At 35.4% G+C, this 27,334-nt stretch overlaps 1 long non-coding RNA gene across 2 annotated transcripts in view; it reads right to left on the bottom strand.

Moving 5' to 3' along the window:
* Positions 1-19,646: 19,646 nt before the first annotated feature.
* The window catches only part of LOC149781606 (uncharacterized), a 42,669-nt gene continuing 34,981 nt past the window's right edge, over positions 19,647-27,334 (bottom strand). For both annotated transcript variants that reach the window (XR_016414514.1, XR_016414515.1), the window contains exons 2-3: positions 22,038-22,138; positions 19,647-19,939 (exon numbers count right to left, since the gene is read on the bottom strand). This is a non-coding gene — a long non-coding RNA (uncharacterized LOC149781606). The remainder of the gene's footprint in view (positions 19,940-22,037; positions 22,139-27,334) is intronic.

The following is a 27,334-nucleotide window of genomic DNA, read 5'->3' as shown; positions in this document are numbered from 1 at the left end:
AGTTCAGACTGAAATATGTAAATAAAACATTATATATGACAATCCACCAAGAAAAATATAATTTGTCACTACAATCACTACTATTACTACAATTAATACATCTGCAACTACTACTACTACTGATACTACTACTACTACTACTAATAATAATAATAATAATAATTGTAATTATCATTATTATTATTATTTATTATTATTATTATTATTATTATTATTATTATTATTTTATTACTGTTTTTGTTGTTAATATTTTTTAAATTATTATTATGATTAGTAGTAGTAGTAGTAATAGTTGTAGTAGTAGTACAGTATTTTTAGGGACCCCGACTGGCCGAGTATTCTAAAGCGCTCACCGTTACGGATCACTGCCATCTCAACACTGTCTGGGTTCGAGACACGGGCTTGGCCAATGTGGGTATGTGAGAAAGCTTGCCGGTAACTTCTCGTGGGTCGTTGGTTCTTTCCGGGGTTTTCCCGGGTTCATCCTCTGCCATCAATACTGGCTGTCATGTATAGCCAATCTTGTGCTGAAAAAGAAAGCGCTAAACCATATAACAACAACAACAACAACAACACTGTTTTATTCCTTTCCCATTTCCTCCTTTTCCGTATTCTTGATTGTTTCCTCTATTGCATCCCAACCGCTATTTATATACATGTACAAAATTAATCTCTACCTATAGTGTTTTATCTACAATAGAAACTGCAATCATGTTGATTCCCCATGCATGTTTTAACTCAGACAATTCGTAATAGATATTTAAAATAGATCTCTTCTCACAGGCACATTAGGTGGCAGGGGGCAGTTTCACATATTGGCCCATGGCGAATTTCTTAAGTTAAGGGTAAGGTTTTTTAGCTATTTTTGTGTAATAATTAAAGAGGTGGATATATTTATGAATTAGGTGTTTCAGGCTTGTTTTGTTCTTGAAATTGATGTGAGGCATGTCCACCTCTCATAGTCACTGCACAGTATGTAACCAATGTTATACCAATAGTCGGCTAGAAAGCAGAGCTAGCCAACTATAGCAGTAGACGCGTGGGTTCAATTCAATTAGAATGTCTCAATAACGGCGTGGATTACAACTATTCTGAATTGAATAAAACTCTTTAGTAGACAATGTTGTTCAAAAGTATCACCCAGGAAAAGAGCTTGCGTTTGCACTGTCAGCACAACATGCTGTCAAAAATTACCTTCGGATCTGAAAAATGCATTTATACAAAAAGGAGGTGGGTGGGATAAACATTTTATTCTAAGAACTTCACTAGACTTGTCAGGTCAAGTGTGTGATATGATTATGTTGTGCTTCATAATGCCTGTCCAAACATATTGACCTTTATGACCTCACTGATGTATTATTTTCTTATGAATTTTTATATTAGGCAGGTGGATGCGATATTAAATTTGTACATAAAATATGGCTCCTGCCCCCTTAAATAATAATTATTTAACATGCAGCGTTATGATCATTATTATATTTTTGTGATGTGTACATTGTGTATACTCTCATTCACACTCTCTGATTTTTTGTATATCTCTATATTTGTTCAACATAAACACTCTTCGGATTAATTCTACAAAAGTCAAAGTCTAGATGAATAAATTTACAAAATTGATCTCATAAGATTTATTGTAACATTCACCTTTTTCTGAATTTTTTCTTGCTGTAGTTTTTTTCTAATAGGTCTCAGTTCGCCTGAAACAGATTTTTGCCGAGAAAGCACCAAGTGTTTATAGCTGTTGTGAATTACTGTCTAAACTACGTACATAAAATACAAATACAAAGTGTAACAAGGGTAGTGCTCTATTCCTCTTAGAAAAGCAATCCACAACGATGAAAGGTATTAAAGTAACAATAATTATATACATATCTAGAAACATATGTAACTTTTTTTGCACTAAGTATGCTTTCTGGCCTGAATTCGAGTATAATCTGTATAAGCCCTACTAGACGGACTTAACATGTCTGTTTTGCAGTCTAGTCTTTTTACTTAAGTTTAACTTTTATTCCTCTTTGTCCGATGTGTACTCATTGATTTAACACTATTTTCATCAGTCCAGTGAAGTGCTACATAAAAATGAACACTCTGCAGCACCTGTGAATAAAACACAACCTTCTTTGAATTTTGTTTTGAATTTAAAATTATATATATATATATAGTGTAACAAAGAGTATATACAACAAGTCCAGTATTGTTTTGTCATGCAACAATTACGGTGACGATATTGGTGGCATCACACCATTTCTAGAGAGACAATGAAAGGGTATGGGTTTTGACGGGCAAAAATGAACATAGTATTCCACAATTCATACCAGCTAGCAACTTCTCCTTGTCCGTGTAAATAAACACGTGGATTATACCTGACTTCTTTTCCATCTTCACCGTAGAGATGTACAGAAATAAATAAATAAATATGTTCCTTATTGATAAACGAAAGTATATATAACTGTTCACACTTAACTGCCCAAGTATATACAACTGACCCTAAATATATCAGTAAATTTTTACAAATATCCCCATTTATAAAAGAGTTTACGTCATACGGGTTATTCAAACTCTGAACAATGAATAAACCCACTAAATTAATCCTTGATTTGATCTGATTAGTTCCAAGTAAAAAGAGTCAAAAGAGCATTGTTCATCACAATTATCTGTTTTAATCGGATGAGTCACGCGAGCTTATTATTTAGTTTGTCATTGAGAAAGGCTCAGTTGAAGAGCGAGGCCAGCACATTATCATTCATTTCCTATCTCCTATCATCATTTTTAGATTGTTTGATTGTTTTTAAGTTGACCTAGATACTCTTTTAATTTTCAACTTACTATGGTGCTTATGCTGTTGCTCCACAGAACCAGAACTATATATACAACTAACATATCATTTGCTTGGCAATTGTCACAATAGATGCAAACACATGAATGTTTAATTTAACGATTCGAAAATTTCAGTTTCGATTTATTTCGAGTATATAAATATCAAAATGGGTAAAGTGCCCAAGTTTATTAAAACTATTATCAATTTAAGAAAGAAAGAAAGAAAGAAAGAAAGAAAGAAAGAAAGAAAGAAAGAAAAATGATTGACAAATTGACCAACCAACTTACCAATCAACTTACCAAACAACAATCAAATCAATCAGTCAGACATTGAATAAATCAATTAATAAATTACTGTATCATATATTAGTAGTCTAGCTGGCAAATTAATTGATAACAATAAGTATTCCTATAGTTTTATAATTCATCGTATTTCGAGGACGGTTACATGAATAAAATGCGCAGGGCAGGATTAAAAACTACACTATGGACTTAGAAGAAAGCACTGTTATAATTTTGACATAGCAGTCTATATCAGTACAATACTGATGCATGTGGACAGTGCTCTATGGTCCTGATTTTTTCATTTCTATGCTCCAAGGACTGAAAGTGAGAGCCTCTTCAACTAATCAGTGTTCCATTATAGAGTAGACTACATCTGACTGTTCAGAATGGTTTTCAGTATGGCCCAATATTTTGACTTATACCACATTAATCTTTGTATCGTTCATTCACGACACTCGTATTAGCGGAGAAAGCTCGCATTTTCTAAGGTCAGTTCAGGGACATTTCAATATATGTAACGTGGTCAAGCTCTACAGATGTATTACAAAATATTGAAGTGTACAGTTCTAAAAATGCGGTCCAGCGCTTAACATTGTTTGAGAATGTGTAAACAATGTGAAGTATCAAAGAAGTGGACTTTTCTTTGTGTGTAAGGAAATGTTTAATACAATTTGACAAGTACAAATAAGGGTCATTGAGTAAAGATCATAGCTGTGTGCAATCCCGAGATAGAGTGTCGGCCCTCCCCTTATTCTGTATTTAGTAGATCTTGTCCAAACCTTCTATTCAGAAACCCGGCCTGTCCATTAGTCTTCTCTGTATCACGCGGGGGAGGGGTTGTGCGTGATACATTCATAAACTCTGGTAAATCCCTAATAAACATCCGTGGGAATAAACCCTAATGTGTATTAAGTATGTATAGTCTCTATCAGTGAGGAGAGAGAGAGACAGACAGACAGACAGAGTGAGAGAGAGAGAGAATGAGAGACATAGGGTGAGAGAGAGAGAGAGGGAGGGAGAAAGAGCGAGAGAGAGACAAAGAGAGAGAGAGAGAGAGAGAGATAGAGAAGGAGCGAGATAGCGGATTATAAGCAATAATACATTTAAAGATGAAGAACAGCTCCAGTAAATCGGTTAAACACTCGAGATACTAACAATTCATCGAGAGTCAACATTCAATTCCACGACACTGTTTGACAATCTATTTGCCGGCTATAATGCCGGTGAGAACATATGGCGTGTAAGAATTGAAGACGTACGCGATAACCTACCTTAACAGTGTTACATCCAGTTAGCTGTAGGCAAAGAGATTACGCGGTGTACAGTATTGCATGTAGATAAATAAATCCCACCTGTGAACTTTAACAATCTTTTTAGTGAACATACATGTAAAAGGTATTACCCCGCTTGATTTTCTTTCTTTATTTCTCGCCGAATATTATAACTCGAAACTAATATTTCCTGTTTAATTGTAGCCAACTATGTTTTAAAGCACCACCTGGCAGATTTGCAAACAAATTTGACCTCTTTGTTTGAATTGTTCTTTACAATTGTAATGCGGTTGTATTCCTTTTCAAGTTTGACATGGTTTCTTTTGAACTTCCTGGCAAACGATTTAGGGGACCAAGTGAACAAGGTTAAGAGAACAAATGTATGTGCTTTTCTTGGAAAATTAGTAATGTCTCCCATCTGTCCTCTAAAATATCGCATTTATCAAATCAGGAATATTTATTGAAAGATTAATTTCCTTCCCCACCATATAAATAAACATCTCTCTCTCTCTCTCTCTCTATATATATATATATATATATATATATATATATATAGAGAGAGAGAGAGAGAGAGAGAGAGAATGAGTCAGAGAGAGAGAGAGAGAGAGAGAGAGAGATAGAGATAATGAGTTAGAGAGAGAGAGAGATAGTGCACGGCAAAAACAGCGGTATTTTTAAGGTGATACGTACATCGATTCCTTTTCATACTGGTACTTCAATAGTTTCCATTAGCAACTAATGTTCGGAAATTCCTTAGTAATCGTGTTACGAAATTAATGGTAATAACAGCATGATATTGTTCGTGACACAATGTTTAAAAAAAATGTCGGATTTAGCTAGTGTCGTATTTTAGATATTTTCTCGCGTATGCTAATATGTAAAATACAAATATTCCTTTCTAAGGCTGCGAATTATCCTAAGACGTCTAAGATTTTCCATTTGAAATTTAAATAATTTCTCAAGTCCTCAGAATATGTTCCCGTCTGTTGATTAAGTGATATATGTTAACTAGCCCTTTATGATAAATATCTTGTCAAGTTCCTGGCATCCCACTCAAAGTTCCCATGCCTGTTATATCCAGAGTATAGCTAGTGAATTGTAAGCTGAAGTGTCAACACTTAATAAACAAGCTCTTAAATGTCAACACAGTGTCCTGTGCAAGTTTAATCATCCCACATTATTTAGTTTTAGTTTAATGGTTACAACTTATACAATAATTAATACACACTTAGTAAATTAATTCAACTACAAAAAGGAACATTTGGAGGAGGAAAGGAAGAAACCACGAATATGAAGTTAACACGGACAGGTAGTTTCTTTGTTTCAGAATCGGTCTAAAGCCGTATTATTATATAACACGTATTGATATTACCCAAAGTACTTTGAATTACGAATTCTATCGGAAGACATTTATAAACCTGAAAAGGAATTGTTAACAAATTTCTTCACACAACGTGACACACACACACACACACACACACACACACATATATATATATATATATATATATATATATATATATATATATATATATATATATATATATATATATATATATATATATATATATATATATTCTTTAAGTTATCTCACACACGGATATTAGAAAATGTAAATGGCCCATTCTATATTGCGCTCTCATTCCTTGTTAATTTCTGATGGCTTCGAAAGCCATGTGTATTGGCCAATGTTATTTCAACTTTAGGTTGTAATTGTTCTGGAACTTGATAATAAAAAAAATTGGGGAGCGGGGGCACCAGACAGATTCCCTCCCAATTTTTCCCCAAAAATAAAATTGTTTTTATGTGTTCATGTATCCCGCTAAGGTGTGTGTGTTTGGATTTTTTTTTCACAAAGAATTTTGATCAAAAATTTAGTTAAAACTAAAAATTTTGATGGGGCATTTATTGTCCCTAGTGTATTCTAAAGGGTTGTTCATCCCATTCTGGATTCAATCTCCAAGAACGGAATCTCTTCCCTTTTATAACTGAGTAATCTTTGCTAAGGATCTCCTATGTCCTGTGCATGCTACGTGTGTCTTTGCTATATTGTTTATGTGCTATAGACGTGTATGTAAAGACAGAAATAATACCAAGGTTACTCTCCAGTTGTCTTACCACTGAATACCTTTTTCTGATATTTGGACATTATCAATTCCTTAATTTGTCCAAAATTTAATTTCCTGTAATTTGGTTAGTTATTTTTGAATTTGAATCAGAAACAGTTACATTCTACAATAGAAAAGAAATAAAAATTACTTTTTCTTATATGTGTGTGCATTGTGAGACGTTTCTCATTTTTCCTCAACATGTTTCAAGGGTGAGATGACTATGCCCTATTTAAGAAGCCGGATTTCCGGTGGGTTTTTTTAGTGCTTTTTTAAATCATGCTTCTCTTACTCTTCGGGCATAGCCTTGCCTGTCGTCTTCAGGTTAATATATATATATATAAATATATATATATATATATATATATATATATATATATATATATATATATATGTGTGTGTGTGTGTGTGTGTGTGTTCTGTTCGTCCATTTCCTGTATATGAGTTTTTCTTAGACTCTTTTGCAGGCCTGTTCACTTCGCGTAGCGCCTTGTGTTTGTGCCTCATACTTCACCCATATGCAGAGTCCCTGTTTTCCTCAAACATTTCAAGGGAAGAAAAAGAAAACACAAGGGGAAAGAAGAATAATGTTAATTTATTAGTATATTAATATTAGTTAAGTTACCGATTTTTCCTCTAGTTTGTTACGTTTGTTTAGTTTTGTTATTTTAGAGGCACCGGAGGACTCGCTTTTATAAACATATTGTGGTTAGATGAATGGTCAAACATTCCCATGAGGTGAGAGATGAGGGCAAGGCTCGAGCTCATGCTCAGGCCGGTGCATAGCAATAATGGACTGTAAACCGAAGTCATCCCCCATCCCCCATCTACCCCCCTTAGTTATGATATCTTGTTTATCAGGTCACTTCTTAATAACAATATTATTCCACATGTGTGTCTCTGACCTGTATTTACCGCCTGGTCAAACACGATATGGCGTAAAGTGGAGAGAAGGAAACTAATGAGCATCAGAAAGAAAATTTGTAAAAATATACCAAACTGAAAACAAAGTTCACTGAAATGTGGAATGAGTAAAAGAAAAAAAGACACCTCAAAAATAAAAATAAAAACGATTTTAAAAAAAAAGAAAAAGGAGATTAGTATTGAGTACAAAAAGGGTTTCTAAAATGGTGGTAGGTCTATATCACGAGGTTATATAAAATCAGCAATGCTATTAGGAAAAGATAAACCCCGTGAATTCATAAGTTTTGAAGTGACAAAAGTGTTGCTGAAATCAGTCGTGTCTAATTCGCAGTCTCTACATTGCTAGCGTAATTTCGCGCTCCCAAGTTCTTTTCTCATCTTGCAATCTGGCTAAATTGAGCTCTTTCTCCTTTTCCCCGCTCTGCTGCCTGTTTTGTCTAACTCTCGCTCCGCCGCTTCTTGTTCCTTGTGTTTTCTAACAGTTGGCTCATCAAATTCAGCTAAATGGGCCATTTCATCTCCTAACTCTTTCTTCCCAATCGACTTAAATTCCCAAACTAGTTATTTGTCAGTATCCATCCTGGTCTACTTGTACGGGGTCACATAAACTAAGTTCTCAGCCTACGCTCTGGTCTTACTATAAACGGGCAGTACACAGCCTGACTTTCTTCCCAAATTCAGCTTAACGCTTGCACACCAAAACAAGGTGCAATTACTATCACATGAGATACCTAATTAGATCTTTTCCCAGGAGAACGCTAAGGTAATTCCCCTAGTCCGCAAATTCAGAATACGACCCCATTTCCCCCATTTCCCCCAAACGCAGAAAATAATATTTCATAGGTCCGTACTTTAATTTCTTGCAATCCTATTATGGCAACATTAAAGAAATGGCAAGAAAATTGCATGCACTTATCATATAAAATGCACAGACAAGGGAGAATCTCACTCGGATCGATATTTTCTTCACGAGCGCTAAGAAATTATTAATGTTTGGAGAGATCACATTCTATTTTATACTTGCTCAAATTTTCCACTCAAATAAATTGTCTTAAATCGACGGACAAGCATCAACGTTGTGACGTGGTAGCGGCGGTGGTTAACGTTATCTAGAAGATGACGGACCACGGTGATATTTCAAAACAATTCAGTTTATTTTGTCATGCTACATGAACCTTGAGTTAGAAATATCAACTATTCCAAACCTAAATTAGATTGCGTGTCGCGTGCATCTTGATTTGTATTTCCTTGTATAATTAAAGGAGGCAAGAGTGTATAATTTGCAACAGTCTCGTTCAAAATTAACTAAAGCTCCACATATACCGACAATAAACAGATAATATATAAATAAACAGACATCGATAGCTAATCCTTATTAAGGAAACAATAAATGTTTATAACATTAATGGCATGTTATTTATTCAAGACGGTCTAACAATGACACCAGCTTACAGTCTTTTTGTTCTGATTATATGAGATCAAATGAATAATGAAAGACGGCTCATTTCATCCATAAGCATCAATACCTGTTTTCGATGCGTCACTCAGGCCTTGTTTCTCTTGCCATATCATGCCTTAGTTAACAGTTCCATTGCAAGAGAGAGACGTCTCTTCATTCCTGTAGCAACCATTAACTTCGAAACGCCTCTCATCCACACTAGAACACATTGTTTTTTGTAGTTCTTAAAGTAGATCTACCTACTCGATTTAATAATCTACTGCCTCAGTTAGTAATTGTAATATTCTTTTCACTTTATTATTCTCTGAGAGAGCTAGAGAGATATCACTATTATATCATTCGCTCAACATTTATTATGATTCTTGTTTAGAATGTTTTTGAATCAAAGAAATGACTCTTAGTGAAATAGATCGATATTGATAACAACTCACCTTTTGATTTATTTCTGCTATTCAAATCATTTAGAGTATGCATTGACTAATTTTGTTAGAATTCTTAATAATTTAGAAAATTAAGATGGAAAGGAGATGAGAAAGAAAATTGTTACACCATCTAACCAAGGAAAAAATAAGCGAACAAGTTAATCAATCAATCAACCTTTTCAGTAGATAGTCTGTTTGGTATATTATCCTATAACAGTTTACTGGGCAATACTTATTTCCGTAGTGTTGTAATACATTCGTTCTATAAAGATGGTCACGTGAAGGAAATATAAGATTTAAATAAAGACATGGACTTTGGTGTAATCGTTACGATGACATTCAGATCATTCCACATTACAATCATATTAAATAAGCTAATGGTTATTGACAACATAATGTCTCTTGACCATACAATTTAAAACCGCCAGCTGAGGCGGACGGTGAGAGACACATCGACTAATCAGATCTTTGCACTCTTTCCCCCAGTTGCCTATCATTGTATATTGTGTCGTCCGACTGTTTTGATTCGTCAATACAAATATACAAGCAGATGCAGCATTGACTGTAAAGTCTCATATTATAATTTATACTGCATTAATCATTGTATTGTTCAATCAATCGTATTAGCAGCGGAAAATGATCATTATAGAAAGGATTCTTTTATTATCTCTGATCAGTTTCGGTCATTTAGTTACTTGTATGTTTGTCATGGGCTACATAGAAAGTAAATCATACTTGTATGTTTGTCATGGGATAGATAGAAAGTAGATCGAAGGGAATGCAAAGGCCTAACAATGGGGTTTTTACATTGTTCATGATGGCGTTTAAATGTGAAGAGTCAATGTAGTGGATTTTCTTTATGAAAAAGGAAATGCATCATACATTTTGAGAACTGCATCTCACAAATTATCATTATATAACAGTTAGGTTAACGTTATATTTGTCTTTGTGTGCGTACATGAGTGTGATCTGTAACGAATGATTTTAATTCAGTTCTGGCATTATATTTGCTGGTGGTATGATATTACTGGCGGAGTGATAATTGTATATCAAAAAATCCTTGATTCAATATCGGTCTGCTCCTTATTCTATATTCATTAACTCCACGTCCTATCTTCTCCTGCTAACTCCGTTCGATCCAAGCATTTTTCTTCGTATGCATTACAGCAGGTTGCAGTACGTGATATATTGACGTCTGCTGGTAAAACAGTTTAGGCTGAGTTTGTAAAATTGGCCGGTGGAGCTGGAAAGGGTACGTATACTATATTGGACGTAAGCTGTGATCAGTTAAGTTGTCGAAGCATGTTATTTTTTATATAAATAAATAAATAAATAAATATTTATATATATATATATATATATATATATATATATATATATATATATATATATATATATATATATATATATATATATATATATATATATATATTCATATTCCTGAGCTTATGATGTTTGCTAATGTGGGTCAATCAACCTCACGACATAAACAGTTATGATAGATATAACTGGCAACTTCAGTTTGGATAGTTACAAAGGCCAAACATTCATTCCAGTTAGGATCAGGAACAATTTTCCATAACAGCAGCTACATTTAAATTGAGCCCTGTTGAAATCGTCTATCCTTACCATTGCAGTATTATGTATATATGTATTGTGTGTTTACGTTGTGTCCATGAGTTTTGGTTGCAATAATCATTTGTAAATAGCATATTACATATCTTATTTTTGTCTATAATTGTATATTTTATTTTAAGATAATGATTTTTATACGCATCATACTCACGTAGATTTGAGTTCAGGACATTGATTTTCCCATTGGAAGAAAACAAACACGGTTTACATGGTGTAGTTCATGTTATTTACTAAAATTGCAATATAAACAAACCTGACCTTGTCAACAAATTTGATGGAAAAATCCATTTTAAATGATCCAGTTGCAGTGCAATTTATTGTTACGTACGTCGAGTGACAATCTGTAAATAGGTTTGAAGGAATCACTATTATTTCATTTCTATTTTAACACTAGTCTTTGTTGAATCAATTTTAGTTATTTTCAGTTATAATTTGAGAGAAATTAGTTTTAAAAAGTTATTTATTGAAATTACAAAGTACTCATTGACAGTTTGGTCTAAATCACTATATTTTGGTGCATTCATTGAAGGATGTTCTTGATTATATTAAGACTATTGCCACATCAGCACATTCAAATTTGGAATTCATTCGGAACTTTTGAACGTGTGATAGAACGATTGTGATTGTTTGTGATTTTATTCAAAATAATGTACTTTCCTTTTTAAAATTTCATTTTGCATTCGTTGGAAATAAATTATGTGTTTAATTTTACTAAATTTGTTAGCTTTGGTTTTTCTGTTACTTAGTTTAAGATCCTAGAGTCGTACAGCCCCGGTGGCCTAGTGGTTAGAGTTTCCGCCTCAGATGCGGTACGTCGCGGGTTAGAACCAAGGCCGAGATATACCAAAAACTTATAAAACTGATATTAACAGCTGCCTCGCTAGGCATCAAGGGGTTGGTGTTAGGACCGGTCGGCCCGGTGTCAGGATAATGTGACTTGGTGGGGCATGGTGCTATATGTCTGTGGCATGATTCCCCAGTGTTAAACAACACTATAAACTGCTACACTGCAGACATCGTATGTGACTGAAACATTGTTAAAGCTAAGTTAAAAGTCCAAATCACACAAACAGACACACACGGACACGCACACACATACACACACCATAGAGTCGTAACAGCAGTCGCGATCTTTAACATATATTGGGTTCATGTTGTCTGTCCATCCGCCCATGTACCTTCTGTAACACCGTACTGTAACAATTATATGTATGTACATATGTACATCTCATCTGTCATCTCACTGACATCCCCATCCATCACAAGGAGTGGAGCAAATTTTCCTCCAATTGTGGCTTGGAATGCCTTGCAGATGTTAGGGTCCTTCAGTTGTTCATGGTTGAATTTGAGCCTGATGTTCTTTGGCTTGTTAATTTTCTTCAGCCTCACTAGGAAGTTCATAATCACGAGGTCGTGATCACTCCCAACATCAGCACCTGGGAATGTCCTTGTTTTGGCTCTATTGATGCCAGATCGGTAACGGTTTTGAACCAGTATGTAGTCGACCTGGTTGTGATGGGTTCCATTTGGTGAGTGCCATGTCCAGCATCGTGAAGCTTTATGTTGTCTCAGGGTGTTGGCTAGTACCAAGTTGTTGTAGCTTGCGAACTCGAGCAACCGTCTCCCTCTTTCATTGGTAAGCTCATTGCAAGAAGGTCCACAATGTATTTCCCAGTCTTTTAGAGCATCTTTGCCAACTTTGGCATTCCAGTCTCCTTGGACAATGAGGATATCTTTCTTACTGACCATGTTTAGAATACCCTGTAGTTTGTTGTAAAACTCCTCTATTTCTTCATCATCATGGTCGGTAGTTGTAGCATAGACTTGGATAATTGTGATGTTAAAGGGAGATGCTTTCAGACGAATGGAAATGATTCTGCTAGATATGGGGCAGCATTCAAGCACAGATCTCTTGATGGCTTTGTTTACAAGGAAGCCTACTCCATTTATGGACTTGTCACACTCTCCACTATACTATAATATATGCCCATCTTCGGTTTGGTGTTCTCCTAGGGATTTCCATCTAACTTCACAGAGTCCCAGAATGTGCCATGTGTAGTGTTCCAGCTCATGTGTCAACTCTTGGAGTCTTCCAATTTGCGCTAGAGTTCTAATGTTCCAGGTGGCGATGGCAATGTTGTCTCTCGCTCTGATTGTATGCATAGTACCAGTAGCACACTTGTCACCTCCGTCCTGGTGGACAACGGCAGGCGCGGTCCTTGTTGACCCGGGCGACGACCGATCCGGTATTGTAAGCTCAGATTTGTCCAGCATTATCAGTGTGTCTTGGGCAAAAGTCGTCTGGCGGAGCCCATCCCTCTCCAGACCAAGGAATTGCCAGAAGGGGATGTAATACATCGTCCAGCTGCCTTAGGGTCTCCACTCCGGATTTTCTTTTAGGATTTACTCCCTTAGCCTTTGGCTAACCAAAGTCGACCTGCAAGGCAGCAGGAGACTCGTGGATGGGCGGGTGCGTCCATTTCCCGAGCAGATAAAGCATCTGCCACTGACCAATGACAGACACCTTCAACACAGTCATGACAGCAGCTGCCAAGGACATCATTGGCCTCCATCGCCCGAAGAAAAAACCCTGGGTTACAGAAGAGATTCTGAAGTTGTGTGATGCCCGAAGAGAACTAAAAACACCAGACACATAACAGGGGCATTGAAGTACCGAGAATTAAACAAGAATATCAGAAAAAACTTGAGCAAAGCAAAGGAAAATTGGATTGGACAAAAGTGCACAGAAATGGAGAGCAGTCTGATAAAGAATAACAGCAAAAAGGCATTCCAAATTGTGAAAGACCTCACCAGACAGAACCAATCAAGAGTCAGTACCATTCAAGACAAAAATGGAAAATGCCTCACAGAAGCGAGTGACATTGCAGAAAGATGGACTGAGTATTGCAAAGAACTCTACAAATATCATTCCACAGGAGACCCAGAGGTGCTTGAAGTTCCAAACTCCTCAAATGATGATGACTTCCCAATTCTCAAAGAAGAGGTGGAGTCAGCAATAAGAGCACTGAAGAATGGGAAGGCAGCTGGAGTAGACAACATCCCAGCTGAACTTATCAAGAATGGGGGAGAATCAGTGAAAGAGCTACTAACAGAAATCTGCAACAAGATCTGGCAGACAGGTGAATGGCCAACACAATGGACCCAGTCACTGATTATAACATTTCCATAAAAAGGCAATCTCCAGCTGTGCCAAAATTACAGAACTATCAGTTTGATCAGCCATGCTAGTAAGGTAATGCTGAAGATCATCTTGAACAGACTGAAACCACAAGCAGAAGAAATAATTGCTGAAGAACAGGCCGGGTTCCGGAGTGGAAGAAGCACAACAGAACAAATATTCAATCTCAGGGTTCTGTGCGAAAAGTACTCGCAGCACCAACAAGACATCTATCATGTGTTCATAAATTTCAAAAAGGCCTTTGACAGAGTGTGGCGTGAGGCATTGTGGACCACAATGAAGAAGTATAACATGGGTCAAAAGTTAACCAGTACCATCAAGCAGCTGTACGCCAAGGTTACCAGTGCAGTAATTGCCCAAGGTGCTGTGGGGGACTGGTTCCAGACAACAGTGGGAGTGCGTCAAGGCTGTCTCCTGTCACCCACGCTTTTCAACATCTACTTAGAGCGCATCATGAGCGAAGCCCCGGGAAACCACTGTGGGACAGTCAGCATTGAAGGGCGTAACATCACCAACCTCCGCTTTGCAGACGACATTGATGGGCTGGCAGGCAGTGAAGACGAGCTAGCCACCTTAGTGAAGAACCTGGATGAAACATCTTCCAGATTTGACATGGAGATAAGCGCTGAGAAGACAAAACTGATGACAAATAGTGGCAAACAAATCTCATCCAAGATTAAAGTCAGAGGACATGAACTGGAAACAGTGAGCCAGTTCAAATATATTGGTTCCATAATCACTGAAGATGGATCAAGAGCAGAAATTTTGTCAAGAGCAGCACAAACAATGGCAGCTATGTCAAAGCTAAGACCCATCTGGAGAGACAAGAATATCTGTCTGAAACTAAAATCAGACTATTGCGAGCTCTAGTCATCTCAGTCTTTTTGTACTCATGTGAGGCATGGACCCTGACAGCAGAATTACAACGAAGAATCCAGTCACTTGAAATGAGATGCTACAGAACTATCCTTGGCATCTCTTACATGGACCACATCACAAATGAAGAAGTGCGTAACACCATCAGGCGCGAAGTAGGCCAATATGAGGACCTCCTCACCACCGTCAAAAAGAGAAAGCTGAAATGGTATGACCATGTCACTAGAGCCAACAGTCTATCCACAACAGTCCTGCAGGGCAGCGTCCAGGGTGGCAGAAGGAGAGGTAGACAGAGAAAAAAGTGGACTGACAACATCACAGAATGGACCAGGAAAGGTTTTGCGGAGACACAGGAATTGGCACATGATCGAGACAAGTGGAGGGAACTGGTCAGATGTTCAGCAGCACAGTGCCTCAACAACCACATTAGGTCATGAGACTGATGATGATGATGACATATGTACAACAAGACCTAATTCGATATGTTCATTCCCAGATAGGGATTTAAAGATTTGTTCGAGTTCTGACCTAATTTTTAAGGACTTCTTCCCTTTTACCAAGAAAAGCATGTTTGCATGTAAGAAAGTTATTTTTATTACTGTATGAGAACAGGACTAAATTTGACGTACCTGTCTACTAAGGTTTCCAAGGCCTGAATAGGAGCTGATGACCTTTATCCAGTTTCAAATCAGCGACACGTATTAGGACGGGAGTGGGGGTGAGTGCAACTATTACTGATGTTATTGTGTCGGATTATGTTGTCTTTAATCATTGAAGGTAAACAGAAGATTAGACAAAGGCTATTTAAATTGCCTCCTCAGATGAAGGAATGCAGACTAATGAGATTAGTTAACACCTACCAAATGACGTTGATACAAATAGTATGGATCTTTAGACAACAAAGTCGGATGCGTTTGATGAATAAAACCTGTTTGCATGAGTATCAGTTAGAAACTGGAAATTCTAGAATGACGTGGAACATTGCAGATATATATATATATATATATATATATATATATATATATATATATATATATATATACAGAAACAACACAAAGTATTTTCGCCCAGATTTTAAAAGTTTAATGTAATTACAAAAATAATGTAAAATGGTTTGAAATGCTAGAGAAAACGTGCAACTTTATCATATACTCTAAATTTAAGAATTAACTTCTTAAAACTGTCAAAGGAAACAAACCAATAAACAATCATATCATGTGTTTTCGAACATCCGGGGCCACATAAGATTGTGGTTTTCAACCTCGCTTTGAACGATATTCTATTATCAGCTTTAGGAGAAAAGGAAAACATTATGTTAATATAACACGACATCAATAAAATTAAAACAAGTGTGTTGAATAATTGACAATAATTACAAACGATATAGGTCATAATGACATCCCTTTCGTATCAAACAGGCCGTTATATAAAAACAACAAAATTCCCAATACATTTCCATATCATCGCATACGTTTAACTATATTGAAAAAGTAGAAACATTATCGACTCTTCTCACCTTCACATGCATCATACAATGGATTCCAAGCAAGCAGAACACTGCACAGACAACATAGTATTATGATAATACAACAGACATTCCTGAATACTAGAGACACCAGCAAATTAAAGGGTTAATTGAAAGTTATTTTCCTGAAAATTTGATGTAACAAAAAACAAAACAAACTGAACCAGTGTTTCACGTTAGTAATGAAATCTTTCTAAATTTCAATTCATGATATGCAAAATGAACTATAAGAAAATGACCTATTACGTCATGTTATATATAATATTTTTACCATGAAAATACTCGTGAATATGTTATTACATGTAACATACATACATACATACATACATACATGCATACATAAAGATCACACGCAATCAGAAGTGCAAATAAAAATATTCTCATGGTTTTATAATATCTGAGTAAACCTAAATTTATAACACAAAACAAAAATTATTAATTTTTCATTGCGTTTGGACATTAGGACATTTATTATCAAATAAAATATACCAAAAGTTAAACCACGTGGATCGTACATCTTATAAAAGTTAAAAGAAAACAAGAACTGAAACAGCAATTGTCTGTATAGAAAGTGATAGGATTTTTGTATATCGTAAAACACAGATCAACAAGAAAATCTCTTCTTGTCGAGACGCTCTATCCTAACATTGCGGTATTGACTGAAGTAAAGACGGAAACACATACCAACGCCAAATTGATTACTATATCAAACATCAGTCAACAATGTCTCCACAAAATGTAAGCCATATAAACTCATTAAAGACAACATGTTACAAAAATAAATATCGTGCTACGAATAGCTTCATAAACAACATATCTAAATATTAAAAAACGTCATCCGTATGTTCATGTAGATCTTACTATATACCAGTACAAAGCTTTAGTAAAATATACATGTGTATAGAAAATGTAAGGGTTTTTACTCTTTTATATCACGTTTAATCCTTTAAAAATATCATGCCACATAATCGGCATTAAATAAAGTACAACAACATCTCTTTCATATCCTTGAGTTATATATATGGCATGGAAACGCTATCTTTAGGACTACCATACTATTTGTTTTTAATCTCACGTACGAAAAAAGCAACATTGTACAAAAATGTCAACCGTATGAACCTCATATTTTGTCCTCTTTTGTTCAATAATTGCGTCTCATTGACGGATCCGGAGGAATATTTTGTCGGATCGCTCGTTTAAATGGGACCCTGTATACCGACTGAGTTAACCTGAGTAATTATACAATGGAGAACAAAACAATACTTGGTCCAGAATGCCTTATCTCTCTAAGGGGCCTCATACAACTGTAAATCGGCTTCTACAACCGTCACGATGGGAAACTTGGCTGCATATAGGTGCCAGTGACGTTAGAACAAACAGACAGGTGTGACTGAAGCTGCCTCCAAAGAATTTCCTTTTCTTTCCTTAGCTCTCGTATTTGATTTTTCAAGGATGTGTTGTTAGATTCAAGTTCCTGTGTTTCCTGAAAGGAATGGTGTAAATATGAATAAATAAATTATATATATATATATATATATATATATATATATATATATATATATATATATATATATATATATATATATTGGATTATATGCTATTACTACTGCTATTAATAATGATAATAATAATAATAATAATAATAATAATAATAAAATCAGCAGCATCAGCACAAACACAATCAGACGCATCAGGATTAATGCACTGTTAGCAAATGGTCTTTCGGCAGTCATCAAAACACGAGAAGGAAATTTATATATACGAATCCGATTACTTTATACGTAATCGCTACTGTATATTTAATGGTATTTATTTCCTCAACTTTACCCCAATACAATAATTTTTGAATATTCTAAAAGTGTTTCATCTTTCATTCTATAGCGTTTGTTCAAGCTAAATCTTACATTTCAAGCATTTGTCAATAAAGGTAAATCTCTGCTTAACTTGCTTAATCTCGAGCTTTGTTTCTCCAATCCTAGTCGTCGTGCATATTTCAACAAATCTTTCTCTTACAAATTTGGATCATACCCAAATTGGAGTTTACGTTACCTGCTTTTCTTTTCCTTATGTCCATTAAAGACACTATAAAAGAATATCCAAGAAAACCTATCTGTTTTGTTTTTTTTGGTTTTTATTTTTGTTTGTTTGTTTGTTTTACTTTGTTATTTTTTTTTTTGGTTTTTTTTTTTTTTTGGTTTTTAAAAAAAAAAACTTTTTAAGTGCAAAAGCTTACCTTCTGCAGTTGCGTACCCAGTGTATTCTGCTTCTCGCGGAATCTTCTTGCCGCCATTCTGTTCTGTTCTCGTCTCCTTTGAACTTTCTCCTTTTCTTCGGCTGTCAACTGATAATAAGATTAATACTAATATCAACTATTCAAATCAAACATTTATATCTGTCGACATGAGGAAAGGACTTAGAAAACGCTGGTCCCGATTTGGATCCTTTTGGCTGAGCCCCCTTGATTTACGCGCGGGGCCCCCTCTGATCACGGGATTTAGAAATAAACTTTTAAACAAGTTTTATATGATATTAAATTAAAAATTTTCTTCCATCGCTTTAGTTTTACAAATTCCTAACGCGCATGGCCCCTGTGAGCGCTTTGCCCGATTGGTCCAAATCGGACCAATCCGCCAAAGGCCGGCCCTAGTCGACATTACTTGTGCGAACTTGTCCTTAAACCCTTCATTTAAAAGAGATTGTAAACAATGTTCAAAACTCTGACAATAATGGAGAAAATTGAAACTGAACCCATATACACCCCACAGAAGTTCAAGGCACAACTGTGTGATTGTGTCAGAATGTATTTCGATTACTACTGCTGTATATTCATGCTCTATGGACAATGTATTTTAGAAATGCGGTCCCGTTATGTTTGAAAATTCATAGTTGGGTTTTTCGGACTACTATATCAGATGATGTAAAATGCTGAACGAATTGATCTGTTGATATAGGTAAATGTTCTTATTAGAAATTGGTATCAAAACTTAAAACAGTCATTAAATGTGCAGTACAAAGGCAAGTTTGTAACTAAAAGCTAAAAAGAACGGAAACATAAAATACCATAATATCGTAATCAGAACAATAATTATTTGATTAACATTGTACAAAAGTTGAGGTACCTCAGCTTTGGGCTTTTCAGTGAAATCAACCATCAGTTCTTCTCTTCCCCCTGTCATCCTCTTAAACTGAATTTTGCTTTTTAATTCTTCTTTTATAATTGGCAACATATTGTTGCTTTCTATCGCCTTGACTGCTGCGAGACTTAGACGGGGATCAATAGTGCTTGACCCCGAAAACTCGGGGAATTCGTGCCACGCTGAAGGCAGTGCACTTTCTGCCGATGCTTCGCAATCAGCCCTACCGTCCATATAAAGAGTCACATTGAAAACGGAATTAGATCGTTCGTACATAGTTCAGACTGAAATAAAGAGATATTATATGCGTCAATTCATCCACGAAACAATCAGTAACATAATAATAATAATAATAATAATAATAATAATAATAATAATGATAATGATAATAATAATAATTGTAATTATTATTATCATTGTTATTATTATTATTAATAATCTATTATTAATGTATTATTATTATTGTTGTTGTTGTCATTTTCGTAATTATTATTATGATTATTACTATTGGTACTAATAGTTGTAGTAGTACACTAATTTCAGGGACCCCGAGTGGCGGAGTGTTCTAAAGCGCTCACCGTTACGGATCACTGCCTTCTCACCTCTGCCTGCATGGGTTCGAGACACGGGCTCGGCCAATGTGGGTATGTGAGAAAGCTTGGCGGTAACTTCTCGTGGGTCGGTGGTTCTTTTTCCGGGGTTTTCCCGGGTTCTTCCTCTGCCATTAATACTGGCCGCGATGTATAGCCTATATATATATCACGGAACTTTGATACTGAATCTCATCTGTAGCTAAAACCTGAAATCAATTAAACTAATGGAAAAAGAAGGAAACAAAAATTACAGGAGGGTGTGCCTGAGTCCATCTCTTTTCACAGGCACTTTTGGTGGCAGCGGGCAGATTCGCATATTGGCCCATGGCAAATTTCTTAAGTTAAGGGTATGGTGTGAGATTTTGAGCTATTATTGTGTAATAATTAAAGAGATGGATATATTTGTGACTAGGTGTTTCAGGTTTGTGTTGTTCTTGAAACCGATGTGAGGCATGTCTACCTCCCATAGTCACTGCACATTATGTAGCAACTGAAATACCAATGGTCGGCTGGAAAGCAGAGCTAGCCAACCATAGCTAGTTGGTTGTTCTAGGGTTTAACGCCATTTTTCAGCACAAGATAGGCTATACATGGCGGCCAATATAACTGGTGGAAGAAGAACCCTGGAAAACCCAAGGAAGAACCACTGACCCACGAGAAGCTACTGGCAGCCTTTCCCACGTACCCACGCTAGCCGAGCCTTGGACTTGAACCCACGCAGACAGAGGTGAGATGGCAATGATCCGGAACGGTGAGCGCTTTAGACCACTCGGCCACTTGGGGCCCGCCAACCATAGCAGTAGACACATGAGTTCAAGGCAATTAGAATATCTCAATAACGGCTTGGATGACAACTATTCTGAATTGTGTCAAACTCTTTAGTAGACAATGTTTTTCAAAAGTATCACCCAGGGAAAGGGCTTGCGTTTGCACTGTGAGCACGACATGCTTTCAAAAATTACCTTCGGATGTGAACAATGCATGTATACAATAGGGGTTGGGGTGAATAAACATTTTATTCTAAGAACTTCACTAGACTTGTCAGCTCAAGTGTGTGATATGATTATGATGTGCTTCATAATACCTATCCAAAAATATTGACTTTTTACCTCACTGATGTATTATTTTTTATGACTTTTTATATTAGCAGGTGGAAGCGATATTAATTTGTACATAAAATCTGGCCCCTGGCCCCTTAAATAATAATTATTTAACATGCAGCATTACGATCAATATTATATATTTGTGGTGTGTACATAATTTATACTCTCATTCACTCTCTCTGATTTTTTTATGTCTCTATCTATATTTTTGTCAACATAAACACTCTTCGGATTTATGCTTAAAAAGTCAAAATCTAGATGAATAAATTTATAAAATTGATCTCATAGGATTTATTGTAACATTCACCTGGTTGTTTTTTTTTTTTTTTGTTTTGTTTTGGGTTTTTTTTCTAATAGGTCTAAGTTCACGTGAATCAGATTTTTGCCGACAAAGCACCAAGTGTTTATTGCTGTTGTGAATTACTGTCTAAACTACGTACAGATAATAGAAATACAAAGTGTGACAAGGATAGCGCTCTATTCATCACAGAAAAGCAATCCAGAACGATGAAACGGTTAAGACTGAATACACATATTAAAATAACAATAATTATATACATATCTAGAAAGATATGCAACTCTTTTTGCACTAAGTATGCTTTCTGGCCTGAATTCGAGGACCACCTGTATAAGCCTTACTAGACGGACTTAAAATGTCTGTTTTGCAGTCTAGTCTTTTTACTTACGTTTTACTTTTATTCTTCTTTGTCCGATGTGTGCTCATTGATTTAACACTATTTTCATCTGTCCAGTGAAGTGCTACATAAAAATGAACACTCTGCAGCACCTGTGAATAAAATACAACCTTCTTTGAATTTTGTTCTGGATTTAAAACAAATATATATGTGGTATAATATACAGTATATACAACAAGTCCAGTATTGTTTTGTAGATGTTATGCAACAATTACGGTGACGATATTGGTGGCATCACACCATTTCTAGAGAGACAACGAAAGGGTATGGGTTTTGACGGGCAAAAATGAACATAGTATTCCACAATTCATACCAGCTAGCAACTCCTCTTTGTCCGTGTAAATAAACACGTGGATTATACCTAACTTTTTTCTATCTTCACTATACAGATGTCCACAACTAAATAAAAAAAATATATGTTCCTTATTAAGAAACGAAAGGACTCAGTCCAAGTATATATAACTGTTCACACTGAACTGCCCAAGTATATACAACTGACTCTAATATATCAGTAAATTATTACAAATATCCCCATTCATGAAAGAGTTTACGTCATTCGAATTATTCAAACTCTAAACAATGACTAAACCCACTAAATTAATCTTTGATTTAATCTGATTAGTTCCAAGTAAAAAGAGGCAAAAGAGTATTGTTCATCACAATTATCTGTTTTAATCGGATGAGTCACGCGACATTTTTATTTAGTTTGTCATTGAGAAGGGCTCAGCTGAAGAGCGAGGCCAGCACATTATCATTCATTTCCTATTTCCTCTCGTCTTTCTTAGATTGTTTGATTGTTTTTAAGTTGACCTAGATACTCTTTTAATTTTCAACTTTCTATGGTACTTATGTTTTTGCCCCACAGAACCAGAACTGTATATACAACTAACATATCATTCGCTCGGCAATTGTCACAATGGTACAAACACATGATTATTTAATTTAACGATTGGAATATTTCAGTTTCCATTTACTTCGACTATAGAAATCTCAAAATGGGTAAAGTGCCCAAGTTTATTAAAATTATTATAAATTTAAGAAAGAAAGAAAGGAAAAAGAAAGAAAGCACGAAAGAACGAAAAGAAAGAAAGAAAAAAGAAAGAAAGAAAAATGATAGACAAATTGACCAACCAACTTACCAAACAACAATCAAATCAATCAGTCAGACATTGAATAAATCAATTAATAAATTGCTGTATCATATATTAGTATTCTAGCAGGCAAATTAATTGATAACAATAAGTATTCCTATAGTTTTATAATTCATCGTATTTCGAGGAGGGTTACATGAATAAAATGCGCATGGCAGGATTAAAAACTACACTATGGACTTAGAAGAAAGCACTGTTATAATTTTGACGTAGCAATCTATATCAGTACAATACTGATGCATGTGGACAGTGCTATGTGGTCCTGATATTTTTATTTCTATGCGCCAAGGGCTGAAAGTGAGAGCCTCGTCAACTAATCAGAGTTTTGCACTCTATCCTCTAGTTCCATTATAGAGTAGACTCCATCTGACTGTTCAGAATGGTTTTCGGTATGGTCCAATATTATAACTTATACCATATTAATCTTTTTATTGTTCATTCACGACAATCGTATTAACGGAAAAAGCCCAGTACAGAAAGGGATTACTTCATTTTCTAAGGTCATTTCAGGGACATTTCATTATCCGTAACCTGGTCAAGCTCTACAGATGTATTACAAAAGACTGAAGTGTACAGTTCTAAAAATACTGTCCAGCGCTTAACATTGTTTTAGAATGTGCAAACAATGTGAAGTATCAAAGAAGTGGACTTTTCTTTGTGTGTAAGGAAATGTTTAATGCTATTTGACAAGTACAAATAAAGGTCATTGAGTAAAGATCATAGCTGTGTGCAGTTCCTAGATAGAGTGTTGGTCCTCCCCTTATTCTGTATTTAGTAGATCTTGTCCATACCCTCTATTCAGAAGTCAGGCCTGTCCATTCGTCCCCCTTTGTATCACGGCGGGGGAGGGGTTGTGCGTGATACATTCATAAACTCTGGTAAATCCCTAATAAACATCCGTTGGAATAAACCCTACTGTGTAATAAGTATGTATATTCTCTGTCAGTGAGGAGAGAGAGAGAGAGAGAGAGAGAGAGAGAGAGAGACAGAATGAGAGACAGGGAGAGAGAGAGAAGGAGGGAGATAGCGGATTATAAGCAATAATACATTTAAAGATGAATACCAGCTCCAGTAAATCGGTTAAACACTCGAGATACTAACAATTCATCGAGAGTCAACATTCAATTCCACGACACTGTCGGACAATCTATTTGCCGGCTATAATGCCGGTGAGAACATATGGCGTGTAAGAATTGAAGACGTACGCGATCACCTACCTTAACAGTGTTACATCCAGTTAATTGTAGGCAAAGAGATTACGCGATGTACAGTATTGCATGCAGATAAATAAATCCCACCTGTGAACTTTAACAATCTTTTTAGTGAACATAAATATAAAAGGTATTAGTTTTCTAGCTATTTATGTTACCCCGCTTGATTATCTGTATTTCTCGCCGAATATAATAACTAGAAACTAATATATCCTGTTCAATTTTAGCCAACTATGTTTCAAAGCACCACCTGGCAGATTTACCAATTTTTTTACCTCTTTTGATTGAATTGTTCTTTACAATTGCAATGCGGTTGTATTCCTTTTCAAGTTTGACATGGTTTCTTTTGAACTTCCTGGCAAACGATTTAGAGGACCAAGGGAACAAGGTTAAGAGAACAAATGTATGAGCTTTTCTTGGAAAATTAGTAATGTCTCCCATCTGTCCTTTAAACTATCGCATTTATCAAATCAGGAATATTTATTGAAAGATTAATTTCCTTCCCCACCATATAAATAAACAATATATATATATATATATATATATATATATATATATATATATATATATATATATATATATATATATATATATATATATATATATATATATATATATACAGAGAGAGAGAGAAAGAGAGAGAGAATGAGTAAGATAGATAGAGAGATAGTGCACGGAAAAAACAACGGTATTTTTTTAAGGTGATACGTACGTCGATTCCTTTTCATACTGGTACTTCAATAGTTTCCATTAGCAACTAATGTTCGGATATTCCCTAGTAATCTTGTTACGAAATTATTGGTAATAACAGTATGCTATTGTTCGTGACGCAATGTTGAAAGAAATGTCGATTTAACTAGTGTCGTGTTTTACATATTTACTCGCGTATGCTAATATGTAAAGTACAAATATTCCTTTCTAAGACTGCGAATTATCCTAAGACGTCTAAGATTTTCCATTTGAAATTTAAATAATTTCTCAAGTCCTCAAAATATGTTCTCGTTTGTTGATTAAGTGATATCTGTTAACTAGCTCTTTATCATAAATATCTTGTCAAGTTCCTGGCATCCCACTCAAAGTTTCCATGCCTGTTATATCCAGAGTATAGCTAGTGAATTGTAAGCTTAAGTGTCAACACTTAATAAACAAGCTCTTAAATGTCAACACAGTGTCCTGTGCAAGTTTAATCATCCCACATTATTTAGTTTCAGTTTAATGATTACAACTTATACAATAATTAATACACACTAACTATTAATGGGCTGTAAACCGAAGTCATCCCCCATCTTACCCCCATAGTTATGATATCTTGTTTATCAGGTCACTTGTTGATAACAATATTATTAGTCCGGTACTTCTCTATTTTACATATTTCCGTGATTAAGTTAATTCTTTCAGGTTTTTTTTTTTTTACATTTCACTATTGCATTACCTTTGTGAAATTTACTGTCTTGCACATCGGACATTTTGGCATTATTTTAATTATATGCATTATCATGGCTACTTCCCCTGTTAGCCATGAGTTGTGCATATATTTAAATATAAGGCTTTGCATCTTTAGGGATCTTATGTTTGATCAGTGCTCCAATGCCCTGTCCCAATTTACATCCCAATTTTCCTGCTCAACTTTGCTCCGCATACTTTTTTCTTATATCCTCCCTCAACCGTTCATAAGTTTTATATATATCCACTCCCCATAAGTTTCTTCTGTCTCTATATTTAACGAAAAGTTACTTGATATTCTTAAATTTTCTGGGTACTTCCAGTTGTTTTGCTAGGGTTTTATTTTTGTATATATCTTATCTATTTCTGATTGCAAACCCCTACCAGTATACGTACAGGGCATCGCATGATGTTTTAGATTCGGTATTTATTCTTTTTATTCTATTTATATTGTTGGTACATTTCAGTAGTATTTGGCTGGGTAATGCTAGTCCCCCCACCCCATTGTTCGCCCTATATAAGGTTTGCTTCTTTATATAGCGTGTCTTGTATCACCATATATATTTAATAATTTCGTTGTCTAGTTTATTTAGTTTCTTGTTTTCAATATCTATTGATTTTAGTATGTAGTTTATGTTTGAGCACAAATATGTCCTGGCCACTTATGCCCGCTCCATTATGCAAAGAGGCGTAAGTGCCCAGATACTAGTGTTTTCTTTGATTTTCTTTATCATGTTCTTGTAGTGTTCCAACTCGTCTTCTTTTCCATAAAAAAACTCCTAATGCTTTTTAAGTGATCTTTTATCAGATAGGATGGGGGAGTCCAGGATGATTTTCCCGGCCAGTTTCCTATTTTTAGTATCTCAGTTTTATCATGATTTATTTTTACCTCGAAAGCGTTTCCTAAATACTCAAATTATTTTACCAGGTGCTTAAAGGATATTGGATCCCGTATGAAGTTAGCACAATCATCTGCACGTTGAAGCATTTTGACTTCTTCTTTTAAATTGTGATTTTTTATCACCTCAATGTTTTGGTTTTTCCTTATATTTATACTTAGGATTTCAATTGCTATCACGTATAATAGCATTGACAGTGAGCATCGTTGCCTCACTAACCTCTGTATCTCAAATTTCTCCGTGATTGCACCATTTACCAGTACTCTTAAAGTTATCGTTTTGTACAGGATTTTAGTCCATCTTCGGAAATAATTTCCAAATCCCAATTTTTCTAGAACGTTCTGTACGTAGTTATGTTCCAATTCATTAAAAGCCTTTTCTTGGCCGACAAAAACCATGGCACCCTTCTGACATGTTTCCTGTATAAAATATATCACTGTTTTTATGCTTAATATATTATCTTGAATATCCCTCCCTTTTGCCCCACATGATTGGTTTATATTTATTATGTTATACATTCCCATCTTTACTCTATTTGCTAGGATTCTACATATAATCTTATAATATATGTCTAGGAGGAAGAT

This window comes from Sinohyriopsis cumingii, chromosome 15, assembly GCF_028554795.1.
Source record: "Sinohyriopsis cumingii isolate HCF-2022 chromosome 15, ASM2855479v2, whole genome shotgun sequence".
NCBI classification, from domain to species: Eukaryota; Metazoa; Mollusca; class Bivalvia; order Unionida; family Unionidae; genus Sinohyriopsis; species Sinohyriopsis cumingii.
The sequence above is the reverse complement of the archived record's forward strand: the minus strand, read 5'-3'. Positions and strand labels throughout refer to the sequence as shown.